Source organism: Podarcis tiliguerta, assembly GCF_965153285.1.
Source record: "Podarcis tiliguerta genome assembly, chromosome: 8".
Lineage (NCBI taxonomy): Eukaryota > Metazoa > Chordata > Lepidosauria > Squamata > Lacertidae > Podarcis > Podarcis tiliguerta.
In genome coordinates this window covers 40,931,548-40,948,336 of record NC_139541.1, presented here as the reverse complement: position 1 = coordinate 40,948,336, position 16,789 = coordinate 40,931,548, and the positions used below count along the sequence as shown (strand labels likewise).

Here is a 16,789-nt window from a genome sequence, read left to right as displayed (position 1 = left end):
GGAGGTGATATAAATAAAAAACCTGCTCCTTTCCCCTTATGGAATACCCAAGAGCCCATACAGAGTCCTTTTGTAGGTTTTGTATCAGTAGGAGAAAATAACAGAGGCAAACCAGAGAATATTGAGAAGCAAAGCAGCCTGATCTTTATTAATTGCTGCAATAGGGTGCTCCCCCACATGCAGGAGAGAGGAGGAGGACCCCCAAGCCATGCGCGCAAGCCCTTATATAGACATTTTAAATTGCCCGCCCTGGAGTCGAAGACCACCCCCAGAAACATACATTACAGAAGGGGTGTAACCCCAGATACATCATACCTACATCACAGAAAAGGCTGTCTATAACAGAAATCTGAGTGCCTTGTTTTTAACCTGTCTGCCAGGTTACTGTTAATGGTCACTTGATTGGATTACTTGGGGAGCCTGGCCATTCTTTTGTAATGAAAATACTTTAATTCCTGAGCCAGGTCACAGGCTCATCCTATTCACACCTTAAATGTGCCCTTAAGGCAGGATTTGTGAGGACACAGACAATGGGGAGATTTCTGCATTTCCTTCCACCTTGTAGAGCATGGGTAGGCAAACTAAGGCCCGGGGGCCAGATCCGACCCAATCACCTTCTAAATCCGGCCCATGGACAGTCTGGGAATCAGCGTGTTTTTACATGAGTAGAATGTGTGCTTTTATTTAAAATGCATCTCTGGGTTATTTGTGGGGCATAGGAATTTGTTCTTTTTTTTTTCTTTCCAAAATATAGTCCAGCCCCCCACAAGGTCTGAGGGACAGTGGACTGGCCCCCTGCTGAAAAAGTTTGCTGACCCTTGTTGTAGAGAAATATTTGAGGTGACTGAAAAAGTCAAAATGGCTTTAGGACTTTTACTGTGGGTTTTAGACATGTGGTTTATATATTTATATATGTGTTTGCTTGGTACATTTATGAACATTTATTATATATATAAGAGCTAAAAATTCTTATAACAGGAAAGATACTAATATCTGCAACTTGGAAGAGTAAGTCTTGGTGACTGTCTGAAGAGTGGGTGGCCTGCATTATACATTGGCTGTTTCTGTGGTTTATGTGAGTTGCTTTGAACACCTCTGTTTGTGGGGAAATTTAAAAATTCAGATATTCACCCATACTACATGCACAATAGAAAGGTGATGTGAGCATTGGATTGTGTGAAATTAGAGTATGTTAATCCTATTGTTCTGAACAATGACCCAGTGCCCATTCTGGAGTTCAGACCACCTTTCTCACTCTTAACCAATTCAGTGATCTCCAAGTTAACTGGAACTGCTTACTTCTGATCAACTACCGTATTTTTCGCCCTATAGGACGCACCGTCCCATAAGGCGCACCTAGTTTTTTAGGGGGGAAATAAAGGGAAAATAATTATTTCCCCCCCAGGCATGGGGTTGGGGCGGGGGAAGCCCGAGCTTCCCCCGACCCCAGCCCCCAAACAGGCAGCTCTCTGCAACCGTGGGAGCCCAGCGCTGGCTCCCGTGCAGGCTTCAGCATGCAGGCAACTCTCCGCAAGCAGAGGGAGTGCTCCCGCTGTTTGCGGAGAGGTCCGCAAAGCCTGGACGCGCTGAGCTCAGCGCGCGCAGGCTTCAGCGTGCAGGCAACTCTCAGCAAGCAGCGGGAGCCCAGCGTTGGGAGCCCACCAGAGCAAAGATGTTCAGACAGTGTCCTAACAGCTACCATTTCCCCCAAGGTATGCTGGATAAAGATCCCTCTAGTTGAGGAAGCATTTTGGGCATTGGTGGTTCACAACACTGTTGAAAATTCCGGCAGCATCACCACCCTTGTCACTTCTGCAGAATCCAATCACTTTCACATTTAACCCCCTGATAGCTCAGTTAAAGGATTGGAATCCAGGTGAAATGTATTAAAACCAGTGGGAGGGGTGTATGTGGCTGATTTCAGCAGTGTAGCATGGTTTGCCGGGACGCAGGGCGGAGTTTGAACAGAGCCCACTGTGCCAGCCCAGTCCAATACATGATTTGTTTTATGTGATTCATGTATATATTTATTTTATTCATACCAATTGTGTGTCAGCCTAGAGGTGCTCAGCTTGGAGCATTTCACTGTAGCCAGTCTGTAAATGCTTACCTTTCTGGAGAGTTGGTGTTACAACTGGTGGGATGTGTGTTTATGTCTGCTTCTTATTTTTATTTAGGAGCATAACTAGATAAACTTTTTTTTCCAGCAAGGAGGATCTTTTTGCAGGAATTGGATGAAGTTGATAAACTACTCTCAGCCCTGGCCAAAGCCCATTACCCATGATACAAGGAACAAGTTGGAGAGCTCCAGGCAGCACTAAGCGTTTGTAGTTCTTATCTGTCCCTTAAATGGCTTTGCAGTATTTATCTAGTCTGCAGTGTCTGAGCAAACAGAATTCTGTGGGTGAAGGGGAGCTTTAGAACTTTTTGTTCCCAGGGTCTTCACAGTTAGGGTGTTCTTTCTCCCTACTGCACAGTATATTTGAGCCTAAACTCTTGCTACTTGCCATTGTATTCTCAGTTGCTCTGTTGGAGCCATTTTGCTGACTCATTGGTTTGGACTGAGATTTGTCCCGCTTTCATTACTCACCATGGCATCTGTGTTCAATCCCTGTGAAAGTCCTCCTGTCTTCTCTGCAGCCTCCTGAGTCACTTCATTTTTCTGTAGCTTCCACTGTTCTACAGACATTTTTGCCTGCTCAGTTAGCAGCATTAAAAATGGGGGGAAATGGAGTTGGGATAGCATTTGGAGGAGCAGCCTTAACTGTTTCTGGCTGAGTATGCTGAATTTGAAATTAGCCTTGATTTGTGATTGAGCTCAACCTGAATACATTGCTACGACTCAGTGCAGGACAGGATGGCGGCCTTGACAGCAGGGAAGAGAAAGTGAGTGCACAAGCAAGCAGTCTCCCCTTCCGTTGGCATAACCTGTGAAATATTGCCTCTTGTGGCTGTATCTTGCACTCTTGCTGAGCATGATGCCCAGTAGTGTATTAAACACTAGTTGAGTCCAGGAGGGCAGCTGATCACCCACGAGAGATAAGCCAAGTTCTCTGATGGCGGATCAATAAAGGTTAGTGACATCATATCTCAAAGTGAGAGAACCTGCTTTCCACAGAGCCGTTTATCAGATGACAGCCTGAAACACTGTTAACATTTTCCTTGCCAGGGACCTGCTTCCCACTAGAACTGGCCTCTATGATTACTCTGGGCCTTGTCGCTTTACACCTTTGCCTCAACTATCCTCATGTCTGTCCTCTTGTGGGTCTGTCATGAGAGGAAAGTATGCATGTTGTGCTTACCTGCTGTGTTCCTGCATAGACTGAGGTGTCCATTGGGCTTTGCTAAGGATTTGTTTCAATGGGTTTGGAAAAGAGCATTTTAGCAAAAAGCAGACAGAATTCCTATTGAGGCATTCTCATCATTCCACTGGCAGCACAGTGAAAGAGACTGAGAGCAGGCTGAGTAGGTCACAGTGACCAAAGTTCCCTCGAGTCAGCCATTCAGATTGGAAGTGCCCACATCGCCAGATATCTTCATGTTGATTGGCTTGTGAGCTGGACATGGGATTTTGCAGGACAAGACAGGCCTCTATCATAGGAGGGGTTAACTCACAGGAAGGGAGTAACAGCTGGACTTCTGCTCCCTCCCTCCTTCTCCCAAGGCCATTTTCAGAGGGCAGTGCCAGTTCAGGGGGAGGTGGGATGATGTCTGTGATCCCAGTCCCAGCTAACGGGCTGGTGTCCAAATGGAAAGTGTATTTTCAGGGTAGAAGTGCTGAGCCGTTAGTGAGGCCTGGATTACTGGGTGATTGTGCTGTCAATACTGCCGTATTGAGTCTGAGCAAGCCTTCACAACACAAGGAAACACTTAGCTCACTGCTCCTGCTTATTGAGAAGCCAATAGCAATTTACTGGCTGACACTTGACATCAGATCCATTCCCTGAGGTACAGTTCCTGCAAAACTATCGCCGTGTCCTCTCTCAACTTACCATTCCTGTTGCCCTCTTACCTGACATGTTGGGGGAGGGGTTCAGGTGTTTGCCTTTTGTGTGTGCGCCTCTGCTAGACTTTATGGCTTCTGTGGGGCAGCCACTCATTCCCATAGCATGCAGCGCACATGCTTCCACAGTTCAATAAGGGCTGCTTCCTGGGATAAGGTGAAACTTGTGTGTGTGTATGAAAAGACTTTTGCTCTGTATATTTTGGCAGTGAGGACAGGTGAAGGGCTCCTAATGTGCTACAGAAGGAGCAATACTAGCCTGAGTTTCTAAGCTGCTTGTGCCCAGGACAGGCTTCTTGGAGGTTCTCCTCCTTTTCTTCTGCTCCCAGTTTTGCCTGTACTTAATGTTCATAGAAATAAATTGTTCAGATTTTCAGTGCGGTAGGGTATAATTAAAGTAGCTCTTTATATAGAAAATCTGCAGCAAAATGCCCTAACTTCTAACAGAAGTGTTGTTGTTCAGGGAACGAGCCACACCCTCCCCCAGGATACAGTGGTAATTTGGTTGTCGAACTTAATCCGTTCTGGGAGTCCATTCGACTCCTGGAACGGTTTGAAAAGCAAGGTGTGGCTTCCGATTGGCTGCTGGAGCTTCCTGCTCTCAATTGGAAGCTGCATCAGACATTCAGCTGATGCAAACCAGAACACTCACTTCTGGGTTTGTGGCATTCCGGAGCCAAAACGTCTGAGTACCAAGGCGTTAGACAGCTAAGGTACGACTGTATTCCATTTGACACCCCACCACCACAATTTCTTGCTTTCTTTTCTAACTGACATCTCAACATATTATGGCATGTATAGCCCTCATTTGTCTGGTTTTTTTGGGGGGCGGGAGAGGGGGAGGGTTCTACAAATCTTGAGGTTCCCCTGAGTATGCTGACATAGCTACAGTGAAACAATAGGGTGAAACAGCTTCACTTCTATTGACACTCATCACCTGAGTTTACTATTAGAGAGTGATAGGATTCTGACATTTATGGGCATAATGATCACACAAAACATGTTTCAGTCACATTTCAAATGAAAGGACTAGGAGGTTAATCCTCATGTGTAGAGAGCTAGCTCATCACTTATAGCATGCAGTGGTGATGGATAGATCATGGCACAATGGTTTGATTCCAGGGAATGCATCTTCAAATGATTGTACAACATAAACAAGTTGAAAACTTAACCTTTCCTAGTTTTCCAGTTGCTTATGACTTTGGTGTAGGTGCTTTGGTTGTCGTACATCCCTCTTCTCCATATTCGGAGGGCTGGACCCAGAAACACTAGGAGGAGCTAGTGATGTCTCCATTTCTGGATTGCTCTCTTCCTGATGAACTCTGGGCATGACATAGATCTGCACCTCCTTTCTTTCTGTTGGCTGCTAGAAATCCTCTTTTCAATTTGTGGTTATATTGGACATTAGCATGAATGAGAGCATACTGGGCGGTTGGGGGTGGAGCTAAGATAGTCAAGAACAATGTGAGAAGTGATACTTTGGTCTGTCTTAGTGGCTCAGCTTGCTTGTGGAAAGCTTTGAATCTGGTGACTAGTTCCCAGTTGTTTGTGCAAAGTTCAAAATGAAACTCAGTCAGAAAACTTAATCAATTAAAGTTTATGTGTCTCCTGAGCCCCAAAATAAACTTTGGAATACCTCATATCATATAACTCCTTGACTGGGGGACAGTCTCCTACAAGATACACAAAGCTTTTCTCCAATCAAGGTTGTCATGTTTGTGCAACACACATGAATGTGTGGTGACCTCAGATATCAGCAACAAGTAATGATCAAGGAGTGTGCACTCCACAATAGGTTTCAGGCCACAAAAATCTTACACCCCATATCCAGGAGAATGTCCTTTGATATGGCATTTAGTCATATACTAAATGTCAATCATAGTCAAAATATGAAAAAATGAATAAAGAACTTGGGGTGTATACCTCAAAACTCTAATGAATAAATGATGACTTCAGATTAACATGGGTGTATATGTGTCATATTTGACACTGGCTTGTCCTGAAATAAAGCAGTGGATCAGATTTTATTCAGTGTCGTCTTACATGGGATAGTGTTCTAGAAATAAGGATGTATCAACATTTACTGTGGATGCACATCACAGCCACACTGGTTTCTTTAGATGCCTCCCACATTTTTTACTTGTTGGAATCATCTGCATTTGTGCCTCAATAGTTCACCTTTAAGAAGTTCCCATCCATCTTGAATTCTCTCCTCTCTGAGAATTTCTGACCATGGAATCTCACTTAAGCTTTAGAAATCCACCTTCTTAAAAGTCCAGAGTAAATATCCAACTACACTCAGCTTTCCCTTGCTTCTGTATCATGAAACCCAGGAGGACATGATCACTTCCTCCTAAGTTTCCCAGTACTTCCACTTCATTGATCAGTTCCTCTCTGTTGGTGAGGACCAAGTCCAAGATACATGATCCCCTTGTTTCTTCCACCTTCTGGGAAATGAAATTGTCAGCAAGGCAGTGGAGAAATTTTTTAGACCTTGCATTCTTGACAAGGTTTTGCGTTCCAAGAGATTTCAGGGAAGTTGAAGTCTCCCATGACCACTATCTCTCTCACATTGGAATGTATGGTAATCTGCTGTAGGAAGGCATTATCTAAGACTTCAGTGTGGCTTGGAGATCTATAGCAGACACTCAAAGTAAGGTCACTGTTGTTTTCCTCTCTTTCAATTTTTACCCATATACTCTCAAACTGCTTTCCATGTTCCAGGTCATGGATCTCTACACAAGTGTGTATATCCTTTACATATAATGCTGCTACTTCTCCTTTCTTGTTTGGTCTATTCCTTTTGAATAAGTTTTGCCTCTCAATTTCTACATTCCAGTCATATGTCTCATCCCACCAGGTTTCAGTAATGCCTTTTAGGTTATATTTGCAATCCTGTATTGAGCTTGAATTTGTCTTGCTTGTTTCTTATACTCTGTGAATTAGTATAGACAACTGAAGCTATGAGTCATTCCCTCCAGCTGCTTCCTTCTTGTACTTTCCTCCCCTTTAGGAGGTTTCTGGAGCACCATCTCAGTTTTCTGTGTATCAATGAAGCTGTTATCCCCAGTACCAGGTGTTCTCCTCTCATCTGTAATATTGTCTTCCTCCCACTCAGGATTTAGTTTAAAGCTCTCCTGATCAGGTTTGTGCGACTCTTAGCAAACGCACTATTGCCAACCACTGTGAGGTCCCACTCATCTTTTGCCCGAAGTCCTTCCTCAAGGAAGCAGAGACTGAATAAGGAACTGGTGGTGTACACAGTGTGATAAGCTTTGGTCCACCATAAATCATATACCCACATCACCAGTACAGTGTCTGCCATATTATATATTTATAAAAGTATTTATCTACTACTAAATCACAACACATCAAAGCATTTTACAACATTAAGAAGATAATCATGCAATAAAAGCAATAAAAAAATAAAAGCAATTTCAAAGCAAAAACTAAAAACAAGCAGCAATAAACCATTGTGGGAGATGTGCTCTTAATTGCCTGGTGTAATAAAAAAGTTTCTAGCATGCGTTTAAAAGTTGGCACAGAAGGTACCCACTGAATCTTTATTGGCAGAATATTCCACTGGACTGGGCCAAGGACACTAAAGGCTCAGTTTCTTCTTGTTGTCAAACAAGCTTCACCAACTCGGGCCCTGATCGATTATACTCCTGCAGGTGATCTCAGTGATAGAGAACATAGGGTTCAGGGAATCCCTGAGGTACCCTAAACCTAAGCTGTTCAGGACTTTGTAAATTAATACAAGAACCTTGAACCTCACTCAGTACGAGATGGGCAGCCACTGCAGCTGTTTTAACAATGATTCCAAATGTTCTCTCTGATTTTTCTTTTTTTAAAAAATAATTTTTATTAAATTTTCAAATTGTAACAACAAATTTTCCACAAATCTTAATTGAACAATTTATAAATCCATATTTCTCCCCTCCCCCCACTTTGGCTTCCCCTGTATTTCCGTGTTGATTTATTAAACAAATTCTATACCCTACTGGTATAATCTTATATAGTTGTGAAAGTTTAGTCAAAACCTGCCAATGAGTCCAAATCTTTATACTGTCTTTTTATATAGTTTATAAATGGTTCCCACTCCTTTTTGAAATTGATGTTGTCTCTCTCATGTATTCTGTCTGTCAGCTTAGCCAGTTCCGCATAGTCAATAAGCTTGGCTTGCCATTCTTCCTTTGTTGGCGTTTTCTCTGTTTTCCATACTTGTGCTAATAAAATTCTTGCTGCTGTTGTTGCATACATAAACAATCTCCAGTTTCCCTCTCTTATATCATGATCTAAAATTCCAAACAGGAAAAATTCTGGTTTTTTAACAAAGTTTTTTTTCAACATTTTTATCAATCCATTATATATCATTTCCCAATATTCTTTAACCTTTTTGCATTCCCACCATACATGAAAAAGTACCATCTTTCTCTTTGCAACTCCAACATATCTTATATCCTGTTTTGTACATTTTGTACATTTTGTGATGCAACCAACTTTGTAAAGTATCTTTCAAGTTTTCATAACTTTTTAATTTCAAACCTTTCTCTTCTTCTATTAACAAAACTCTATATGTTGGCCAGTTTCCTTTTTTATTAAACGGTTTCATTGCTATTGCCTCAACTGGAGACAACCACCATGGCATTTTAGGTTCTAAGAAATCTTTGTATTTATTCCATACTTTTATCAATGCTTTCCTTATTATATGATTATGAAACCCTTTATGTTTTTTATCTTTCTCATAGCATAAATACGCAGGCCAGCCAAATTTGTTATCATGTCCTTCTAAATCAAGGATTTCTTCTTTTTCTAATTTTATCTAATCCTTCAATCAAACAATGCATGCCACCTCATAATACAATGTAAGGTCTGGGAGTGAGAGGCCGCCTCTATCTTTCGAGTTAATCATTATTTTATGTTTTATCCTAGGCCTGTTACCACTCCAGACAAATTTTGATAGCTCTTTTTGTAACTTCTTGAGGCATATATTACCTATTATCGGGATTGATTGAAATAAATACAGCAACTTTGGCAAGACGATTCCACATGTTCTCAGCCAGAAGCTCCCTTCAGCAGTCTGGCACCACAGCATTATGTATCAGCTGGAGCTTCTGAACCAGACCCAAGGGCAGGCAACCTCATATAGAGCGCACTACAGCAATACAGCCTTGAGGTTACCAACACATGGATGACAGTGATCAGGCTATCCCTGTCCAGGAATGGCCATAGTTGGCGAACCAGAGCTTTATGTGGTGTTTTTTTTTAATAATATTTTTATTAAGACTTTTACATAGAAAAAAGAAAGAAAAATACAAAAATACAAAGATAAAAAGAAAAACAAATAAAAACAATTCCATTTTCATAGTATTTCTTACATTTGCTTATTTCCCAGACTTCCCCACACCTCCCCTCACTGTATTCCAATTCAAATATTTAATCAGCAAATCCCTTCCCTCTATCTTATCTTAATCTTTATCTTAATATATTAAACCTTTGATTCTTCATCTTTTGACCTTCAAATTTTCCATACTCCTTCGCCACATTATTACTAATAACCTTTTAACCTCCATCCGATGTCATTCTAACATTCATTGATTTTATAATATTTCTGTAAATAGTCTTTAAATTTCTTCCAACCTTCCTCCACCGTCTCTTCTCCCTGGTCTCTGATTCTGCCAGTCATTTTTGCCAATTCCATGTAGTCCATCAACCTTCATCTGCCATTCTTCCAGAGTGGGTAGTTCTTGTGTCTTCCAATACTTCGCGATAAGTGTTCTTGCTGCTGTTGTGGCATACATAAAAAAAGTTCTATCCTTCTTTAACACCAATTGGCCAACCATGCCCAGGAGAAAGGCCTCTGGTTTCTTCGGAAAGGTATATTTAAACACCTTTTTCATTTCATTATAGATCATTTCCCAGAAGGTCTTGATCCTTGGGCACGTCCACCAAAGGTGAAAGAAAGTGCCTTCCGTTTCTTTACATTTCCAGCATTTATTATCGGGCAAATGATAGATTTTTGCTAGCTTGACTCATAAACCAGAGCTTTATGAGGGCATGGAATAGTGTCTTTCAAAAAAGAAAAAAAAGTAGCTACTGAACTGAAAAGGTGAAATTCTTCTTCCTAGGTTTCCACCCACCTGCACATTAAAACTAGCATGCATTTGAAAATCAAGAGCAATCATTTTGAATGCAACTAGGAGTTTTTATGTACTGGTGATTATGGCTGGTGACTATATCTACCTGGAAAGGACAGGGTTTGATCAAAACTTCAGAAAGTGAAGATTTATTGAAAATTTATTTTGGGATATTTTGAATGGTCATAGCATGAGTATGTATCCTTGACAGTGTGTTCAGTTCAAAGAGAATTGTGTCCAATGAAGTTCTGTTTGGAGTAGGGCCATTGAAATTAATGGACCTATGTTAGTCAGATCCATTAATTTAATGGCTCTGTGTAGAACAACCCTGGATACAACCCAAAGAAAGAGTTTGCACTTTCATTTCACAGATAACTGACTTTCTTGTATGTAGTCTATGTCTATATTAAAGTAACATGTCAGGGAGAAGAGAGCAGCCTTATTGTTCCTTGCTCTTGCCTGCATATTCTGGCTACGGTTGGCATGTATACATACCCTTGGCAGTGTTTTTCCCCCAAAGGACACATTTGGCTGCGTGGATATATTATTTGTATGGGCCCAACATTTGTTTGCTGGGTTCAAATCTCACTCTTTTATTTTTGCTATTATCAGTTTGGGTTACAAGCTACTTACAGTGTCTTATACTGTAGGAAAGCATTGGGACAAATGCCATGCCACCTCATAGGCAACATATTACTGGATGCATGGATGCATGATTTATGGTGACCCAAAACTTATTTTGAGGTGAACACCCCCAGTTCTTTCTTCATTTCGTCCTTGACAATGGTTGGTGTGTGGCTGCCATATTTGATGCTGGTTTACACCTAAGGCCAGAAATGTGAATGTGTGATTTGGCACCATCAAAGTTTACTGTGGGGTGTGCACCCAGGATTTATTATTTATTTATTGTCATCTGATATCATCACAAATCGCGAGCACTGCACATGGACAACAATTTTGAATGGAAAAAATTATTGTGCATCTCAAAAGTGGCAGTCCCCCAGTTTTGTGCAAATAAAGAACTGGAACCTGAGAACTAGCAACCCACTTCATTGTAAAGGAGGCAGGTTTCTGGAGACTGTAACCCTTGAAAAAGCCTCTTCCTGTGATCCTTGCAAACCAGCAAAGAGTACTTTTCTATCAAAGAACAATAGCAGGCTTCCTGGCTTAACCTTGCCTGTAGGAGTCCACCTCTTGAAAGCAGCCTGGGGTTGAACACCACACTGGATTTGAAGCCAGAAAGTCAGTGGTCAGCATTTGAGCACTCATGGGCTGAGACATGTAGTACCTGTAACAAGTGGCAACTGTGGCATCTTAAACTGGATTGAGGAGGCTGTGAGTCCTGACTGTGGCCTAGGGTGTGTTGCCATTGAAACCTTCAGGCAGAAAGGGAAAGCACTAGAGCAGCAGGCAGCAACTGTTACTTTCTTCTGCCTGTGATATGTGAGATTCTGTAGTCCTGGTCTCCATTTGAAATTAAATACCTGAACTAGATAAAAACTTTTCTGGGTCAGACCAGACCTGTAGTCTATGTTCCATTCCATAAAGCTCACAAGAGAGGCAGTTGTTTGTTGGAACTGTCACGGGAGCCGTGGGAGTGCTGCAGCTGAAGGAAGAGTGAAGATTCCCTTCTTGGGAGGACTTCCTTTGGTTTGAATTAACAGCCTGGTGCACCTTTGCGGTTGGGTGTTCTTCCTTCCCTGTATGTGTAGATGCAGGAGTATGAAGAGGGGAGGGACTCAGACACTCCATAGACATACATAAGCTCCCAGACAGAGACTAGCTTGGCCACATTTTAGAGTGAAACATTTCTCAAGAGCAGGGATGACTCATGCCAGCAAAGTTCATGCCCTCTGGAGAAGGAGGGTCAGTATCTGCTATACAGGAAAAGTGCTAATCTTGGGTATTAAATCAAACTCTATGGGACAGACAGCTGAAGCTCAGGCACAGATAGGTAAAGTGTGTAATAAGTCCTTTACATCAGAAAACTCCCAAGCGAGAAGCAGATGGGTCAGTTGACAATTTGCATAGGTGGAGAAGGTAGTGAGCACTGAAGGAGCTCTTGGTGTTAATGTCACAAGGAGCTGCTTGGGGATCTGGCAATGGGAATACCTCTACTCTTCCAGCCCTTTGCCCACCTGTCCCCTTTGGAGCTACTTTATAGAAGAGCACTCTTTGATCCCACATGTTGATAGTTGTGACCACTAGATGGCTGAAATGCTCCACTGAAGCACTCTGCTATGTGGTGATGTGGCATGTGAGGAGGCCGTGGCTCAGCAAAGTACCTTAGTTGCAAGGCCATAGCCATCACCTGCCTGGGAGTTTCCTGTAATGATGGTGTTGTTGCTTTGAACTGGAAGGGATGGCCTCTCTCTCTTCTCCTTGGACTAAGGGCCCCTGGAAGCTGCCTTATGTTGCTATGTATGACTGGGTTGTTGTCGTTTAGTCGTGTCCGACTCTTCGTGACCCTATGACCAGAGCATGCCAGGCACTTCTGTCTTCCACTGTCTCCCGCAGTTTGGTCAAACTCATGCTGGTAGCTTCGAGAACACTGTCCAACCATCTCGTCCTCTGTCATCCCCTTCTCCTTGTGCCCTCCATCTTTCCCAACATCAGAGTCTTTTCCAGGGAGTCTTCTCTTCTCATGAGGTGGCCAAAGTACTGGAGCCTCAGCTTCAGGATCTGTCCTTCCAGTGAGCACTCAGGGCTGATTTCCTTCAGAATGGATAGGTTTGATCTTCTTGTGTATGACTAGGCACAGCCTAAGGCAGTGCTTCTCAAAGTTGGGTTTCCAGCTGTTGCAAGCAAGCAAGATCAGTGGTTAGGTATGATGGGAGCTATAGTCCAACAACAGCTGGAGACCCAAGTTTGAGAAACCCAGGCCTGATGCTTTTCAGAAACAGCCCTTTAATCTGGAGTACCCTGCAGTGTCCTAGCCACCTCCTTACAGTGAGCACCTTTGTTGCAAGGTTTCTTTCTTCAGGAGCAGCCTTTGTTCTGTCTTCAGTGGACTCCAGTGGACTGTTTCTATCTTCCATCATAGAGAGGGGCTTTATAATGAGGAAGAGTGGGTACCAATGTTGCCAGAGTATATTGGCTGTGGGAAGGAGGGCAGGCACACACCTCTGCCAGATAAGCCTTCTGGGGTACTGGCAGGCAGGGCTATGCTGGAGCTGAGATGTGTCTGCCTTCTTAGCTTGTTCTTAATTCTGACAAAAAGTTTGCATCTTAAGGGCAGCTTTGTTGGAGAATTGGTGCAAAACATATGGTTGGGAGAGGACCACTTAGTGTGCCGCCACAACCTATACTGACACAGGCAACATTGGTTTTGTTTCCCCTTGGTGGTGATTGAGGCCTGAAAGGCCTTCCTGGAAACCCGAGATCACAGCACTGTTAAGAAATCTGAATGGGCCACCAGCCAGCTGCATCCTGCCTTACACAGTTGGAGGTGTTGCAAAGATTGGGAGAAAGCAGATGGCCTGGGGCTGCCTCTGGAGCAGGCAGGTTGCCACCACCTTTCAGGGCTTGGCATCAGAGCAAGGAGGCTTTCCAGTTCCACAGTAGAGTAGCTAGAGAGGCTGGCTGTGGGCCATTATGGCAGCAATCTACCACCTCTTTGCTTCATCTCCACATGTTCGTTCTTTATTTTTGGTGTTGTTCTTTATTGGCCAATTCTTGTATAGCTGAGTGCCTGTGTAACTTGAGAGAGAGAGTTTAAGTTTCGTCCAAGCTGGAAAATAGAGAAGTTGTTTTGAAGGTAGTTGCTACATTTCTATTTCCACCTATTTCTGTGCCCTTTAATATGACTTACATTTTGCTTGTCAGCTTTACACCAGGTTGAGACACTGGCAGAACAAATGGGTGCATTGCAGGGTGAACTGGATAGGATATTATCATGCAGGCTTTAAACTTGAAGGATTATTGAATTCAGCAAGATTGCTGTGACAAGACCTGTGTCCTGCACAGGCACCTGTATGGGTGCTAGAGAGACAGAAAAAACAGGTCAATTGCAAACTGGTAGCAAAAGATGGAGGTTGCTAGCATTTTTCTTCCTTGTGATAATGTTTAAAAGGATACATTGGAATAATATCCTGTTGGGGTTTAGAGCATAGGCAAATCTTGTTAATGTGATCATCAAAGATATTGGTGGTTGACTGTTAACTCCTGTCTGTTCTGTTTGCTCACTTCAGCCATCCTCTGATCCTGCCTGTTGGTTTCAAGACTCAAAGACTTGTTGCTTCCTTTTCCATTGCAATAAATGGTACTGATTACTGCATTCAGAGCAAGGAGCCTTGCTTCCAGCCTTAAAAAAGAAGAAATAATAATAATTCCTCAATTTAACCAGCAGGCAGGTCCCAAGGGAGGTTACAATAATTTCAATTTCAGTGTTAAAAACAGTCAAAACAAATGATAAGAAATGGTGGCAAATGGATTCTCTTCCCTGAAACAGTTTTCTGATTACGCTTCCAACTGGATGTACGTTAGTTTGAGAACCAGCTTCATTCTTTTTGGCCCTTTGGAACAACTTCTAACCTTGTCATGTTTCTCTCTCTGTTGCCAGGCCTTGGAGCCAAAAGAAGCAAGTAAGAATAATTTGGTTTTGGCTTCCTTTTCACCATAGATTCATTGTGATGATGAACATTTGGAATGCTTGACGGTTTCTGCCTCTTGAGATTGATGGTGGTGGTAAAACAACTAGCTCCAAATGTCAAGGAAGAAGCTATGCACTGTTGCCATGGACAGGGATGTTCCTTACAGGAGTGCAAGCTTGAGGGTGCAGGGAAGGAATGCCCTGTAGGGCTGTACATTTCAGCTTTGAATTCTACATCGTGGGTATTTCTTGAGGAGTTACATGAATGGCTACCATGTTGGTCTCAGAGTAGATATCAACAGCTCAGACCCTGATCCTTGAGTGAATTTAGTAAGAGTGTAAGTCCTGGATTATTGAGACTTCTGCTGTGAGACTGTTTTGGTTCAGTAAATCTGCCCAGTGGTGGTATTTTGGAGTGAGTTGATCTGTGATTTCTAACAGGCTGTGATCCTTGGGCTATCTAGTTTCCAGTCTGGTGGCTGGGGAAACCCAGCCAGATGGGCGTGGTATAAATAATAAAATTATTGTTATAATTATTAACTTGCAAAATGGGGACTTTCTCCAGTTGCTTTCAGAACTTTCATTCAACTTTCTTTAATCATGCTGATGTCATACAGAAATGTTGCTGAGCCTCTCTGTTTGAATGCAAGCAGAAGCTTTTGTGTGTGTGTTGGGGTCCCCAGCAGGGCACCCTGGAGAATTTTTGCTATCTTCATCTTGCTTAGTTAGAAGCAGCAATTACTGCTCTAGCACTAATTACCTTGCCTAGCCATTAGATCACTTTACATGGAGAGCTTGGAGGCTGCCAGCAAAGGTCAACCTGGGGGCCTCTTGCTAAACTGCCCTCCAGTGACAGCTCTCATGAAAATACATTAACAAAGCAGAGAGCTTGCAAAGGTAAATTTGAGCTGTATCCAGCTACAAAGGCCATGGAGTAGAAAATAGGCAGTGGAGTCCTGTTAGAAGTGCTGGTGGGAAAGGGGCCTTGACAGGTCTTTCAGAAAGCCGAAGCTCTAAAGGTGGCTCTGAACAACATAACTTTGCTAACATGTATATTTAGCATTGAACATGTCATAGAACCAGTCAGTGTTGGAGGCCATTGCTGCTTGTGCTTTCTTCCCCGCAGAATTGCAAGTGAGATTCTCATGCAGTGGAAGTTGCTCCCAGTACCAGTCACCACATGGAAGCAGCTTAAGATCCAAATAGTTTACTGTTGCAGAAGATAAGGGTTAGTAAAACAGTTATGAACGTAGATGTATGCAGCTTGCAGGCTTTTGCAGATGCAGCTATATACAGATGCATACAGGTACAAAGTATCTCCCCTGCTCTAAATAAGTCCCAGCAATTCAAGATGTAGCACTTGACAAGAAACACAGACTAACATACAGACTAACTGCAGACTGACACTACTGAGCTGACATGCATTAATCACAGATATAGTCAGGGTACTGGGTCATTACCATAGCAACAGGTTTGGTTGACCTTGCACCTGCAGGTGACCTTGCACCATGGGGTGATTTACGCTCATGAAGGAAATTAACCCCTTCTCATTTTCAGTTACTACAGCACTATTTGGGGTCATCTTGTATATTTGAGCATGCTACTCATTTGTCTTAGCTAGGAGAATTGAATGTAGGGATGCTGAGGAGCTCTGGATATGTGAAGTGTTGAGTCTTGAAGCAAAAAGTTAAGTAAACAGTCATCTGTTCATGTCTCTGGGTCCCACCCAAGCTGTTGAAGAGTGGTAGAGATTTAAGTAAAAGCAATTGATTAGTAATGCTGTTGGGTGCTCCCTTCCTTCCCGTCCTATTTCTATGGATTCAGGGAGTAACTTGAGTTGACCCATATCTGTATTGACTTTTAGTTGCTACCACGTGCCACTTATTAGATGCCTAGTTGGCTAATGGAAGCAGAAGATGAATTGCCTTGAAGTCTGTGTACCTCTTTGCTGCGACACAGGAGGTTTTCCAGCCCCTCTGCCTTTCATCCTAATGAATATTATCCAAGTAGTCTAGAACCAAACAGGCTGCTGCTTAAGTGGGTTTAAACTGGATC

The 16,789-nt window shown here is 42.8% G+C and overlaps 1 protein-coding gene across 21 annotated transcripts in view; it reads left to right on the top strand.

Moving 5' to 3' along the window:
• Positions 1-16,789, top strand: part of ZFHX3 (zinc finger homeobox 3) — a 395,772-nt gene that overhangs the window by 258,368 nt on the left and 120,615 nt on the right. The gene's annotated exons all lie outside the window — the stretch shown is intronic.